Source organism: Dipodomys merriami, unplaced genomic scaffold, assembly GCF_024711535.1.
Source record: "Dipodomys merriami isolate MVZ:Mamm:240054 unplaced genomic scaffold, mDipMer1.0.p SCAF_32, whole genome shotgun sequence".
Lineage (NCBI taxonomy): Eukaryota > Metazoa > Chordata > Mammalia > Rodentia > Heteromyidae > Dipodomys > Dipodomys merriami.
In genome coordinates this window covers 14,671,491-14,675,175 of record NW_027204715.1, presented here as the reverse complement: position 1 = coordinate 14,675,175, position 3,685 = coordinate 14,671,491, and the positions used below count along the sequence as shown (strand labels likewise).

At 31.7% G+C, this 3,685-nt stretch overlaps 1 non-coding gene across 1 annotated transcript; it reads right to left on the bottom strand.

Moving 5' to 3' along the window:
* Window positions 1-671: 671 nt before the first annotated feature.
* On the bottom strand, window positions 672-774 carry LOC138841508 (U6 spliceosomal RNA). The gene has a single exon (XR_011376442.1). It is a non-coding gene; the product is annotated as a U6 spliceosomal RNA (small nuclear RNA).
* Between the last annotated feature and the right edge of the window lie 2,911 nt (window positions 775-3,685).

Genomic DNA, 3,685 nt, shown 5'->3' with positions numbered 1-3,685 from the left:
TGAATACTAAGAGCACATGCATGTAAAATTTAATTTGAATTATTTTATATTTATAGAAATATATTTATATATATTATAAATATAACCCATATTCACCTGTTATTTGTTTATTCATAAAATATTTGTATATGATTGATATTGAGTACACATTAGATACAAACTCTGTAAATTCACTTTAAAATGTCTGTACAGCATTCAAATATCCTTTTAATGATTTATTGCTTACATTAAGTTGGACAGAGTTGGGCATTTACATCATGGATTGTAGAAATATTGCTGTCATATAAATTTTCCTTTTACAATTAAATGTTAAGCCAAGCCTATGTTCCCTGAATGGAAAATTATAACTCCAAAAGTGAGGCCAACATAGCTCATGCCTGTCATCCTAGCAACTCAGTAGGCTGAGATATGAGGATCATAGTTTGAAGACAGTAGGGGAGGGAAAGTCTGCGAGACTCAAATCTTCAATTTACCACCAAAAAGAAAGAGGAAGAGAAAAGGACAGTGGAGGAGGAGGAAGAAGAAGAAGAAAGAAAAGAAGGAGGAAGAAATAGAGCTGTGGCTCAAGTAGTAGAGCACTAACATTGAACAAAAAATAAAAACAAAGTTCAAACTTCCCAACATGTATTTAACTACATTTCATCCTTTAAAATGTTTTAAGTTTATTTATTTCAAAATATGAATGCTTCATGAATGTGCATATCATCCTTGTACAGGGGCCTTGCTAATATTCTCTGTATCATTCCAATTTTAGTATAAGTGCTGCTAAAGCAAGAACTTACCACTTTTGTAAATGAATATATCAATGACCATTTAATAACATATTAGTTGCATGAACTTCTTTCGTAATAAATACTTTCAATTAAAGTTTAATTTTCCAAAGCATTCCTAACATGTTGTTAATCAGAAACCTTACTGATGACAAAAGGAACCTATATTATATATAATAGCATTAGATGCATATATTTTATGTGTTCCGTATGTCCCATATAGTGAAAAATAAGTAAGACAACTTAGAGCATACTATTTTTTAACTTTCATAAGCAATTTCCTGTGAAAACTGCTTACAAAGAGTTGATTAATACAGTAAAAGTTGTTCTAAGTAGATACAGAGTTGAACATGTCTGTGAAATTATTAGAGTAATTCAGTATATGATTTTTTTAAGTTTACATAGTCAAACTTATATTATTTTATTTTATTTTTTGTCTATCATGGGCTTGAGCGCTGTCCCTGCATTCTTCAGTTCAAGCGAGCACTCTACCGCTTGAACCACAGCACCACTTCCAGTTTTCTAGTGGTTTATTGGAGATAAGAGTTTCACGGACTTTCCTGCCTAGGCTGGCTTTGAAGCATGATCCTCAGATCTCAGCCTCCTGAGTAGCTAAGATTACAGGCGTGAGCCACCGGCACCCGGCTCACAGTCAGACTTAATACTACTTAAGTTTGTGTGTTTTAATTTCTCTTAAATTCAAATGATGCAGTCTATATTATTTGGAAATGTAAGTTTCTATAAATGTCAATTGTTTATAGTAGATTTGTGTATGTATTTTGTGGTAGTAAAAAAAAGTGCAATAGGTGTAACATACATTTTACTCACTGAGGACAGTCACAGTCATTTTCGATTATTAGTTCACATTTCTACCTTATGTGATTTAGCTGAAATATCCCAAGTTATTAAAATATGTACATAAAAGGACATGGAAAGGTCAACTTCCTGCTGCTCTGTGTCAACTCCTTATCTAACATATCATGGTGATTTATAACATTTTGAGTTTCAAAATTATTTTAAATCTTGCATTTTGGTTTGTATATCTGTTTTAACCCATGTCCTGCTCATCACTGAATGTTCATATGTGCTTCATAGTTTCATTTCTTTTTTTTTTATTCTCAGAAAGTTAGACAGCAAAAACAAACAAGAACAAAAAATATTGTTGTACTTTATCTCATTTATAGTGATGTAACATATTTGGTTCCAAACATACAGGCCATAGCAGCTTCAAACATGGTTTTATGGATTTTTGTCTACTTCTTCAAAACATATACATTTTTTAAGAATGCAATTTAAATCCACATCTATTTTCTGCACTATGTTAAAACTTTGTGACATATTGGACTAAGTATGTTTTCACTAAATCAAATTCATTAATTCATTAATAATGTTGCCTACTTCAAAAGAATATGGAGTTTTTCCTGTTGTTTAGAGAGATAGGGTGGTAGTGATCATTGGAATTTTACAAATTAATGGTTGCTCACAGGTTAGTGAATTATTTTTTTAACTTATTGATGTATAATCACTTCACTTCCTTTTTATGAGCATCACTTCAAGGAAAAAAAAAGAAAGACACAGAAATGATCCTCACTAAATAAAATGCATGAACCCTAATACTGAGAATGTATCTTAGTGCGATTTTGAGCACAGGGCATATCACTTCTGAGCATCCATTTGTACTACCAAACAAATGACAAAGAAAATACTGTTGTTGGGGCATTTGGAGTACGTTATATTCACAACAAACACACACACATGATCTTGAAAATTATTGTCTTCAATATAAATCTAAGTGCCAGGAACATTTCTAGTCAAGCTAATGAGACAATGAGTTCTGATCTCAACCATTTTGCAACTTTACTAAGTGTGATGTTCACTCTCCTGTAGCAAAACCATACATTGGATGCTCTTTTTCTTTTTCAAATATTTATTTTTCTTTGTAGTGGAGATGCATTTATGACTTGGGACATGGTGGTATTTCATTATAAAATTCTTAAATCTCTGTGCAGTTTGTGGTAAAATATGCAGTTGCTGTAAGCTTCTAAGAAACAAAGACTTTTTTCATTTTTCCCTCGAGACTGTAGTATTCAGTGCTTCACATTTGCTTTTCATCCTAACATAAACCATTGTGGCTTGTTGAAGGAATTACTAAAATATTAGTCAATCCATGAGGGAAATATATATTTAGCATTCAAGGATTGTTTCATGTATCAAAAATAGAACAATAAGCTGGTATATTCAGATATATTCTGTATATGTAGCAATACATACATGAGTATTGACTTGAACAATGACAAAATTTAGCTGCCATCATTTGAGCTTGATTCAGATTGTGAGGCAAAGTATTTGGTACATTTCTAGTCAAGCCAATGAGAGCATTAGTGAAATAGTTTTAATCTCTAATTTTTTATAATTTGCTGAGTCTAAAATTCATCTTTCTGTGACTAAGACTTCTACTACATTCAGTAGAAAGTTTTATTTTTGTTCCTCATGGAGGAATGTACAGTTTTAGGACATGTGAGTCTTAAACATTAGAAACAACACTTCTCACTTCAGTATTTTGGAGTAAAGTATGGTTAGATCACTAAATATTATTTAATTCTTCTATGCTGTCATTTTCCACATGTAAATTGAAGAATCAGTAGTAGCATCTTATTTGCACTTTGAAAATATACATAGAGTATGTATTTGCATCTGCATATGTACATGCAGCCTAAACATTAATCCATTTATTATTACTAGTAGAAATCATAGGACTTTATTGTTACTGCTGCTATCACAGTTCTTATTTTCTCTGATGGTGTCTTGAAGCAAATTCTGCTCAATTTCTGGCAGCAGTGGCACTACCTAGTCTCTCTGGATATTCTGCCTTAGTCTGAATCTACGAAATATTCCATACCATAGTTTTATGAATG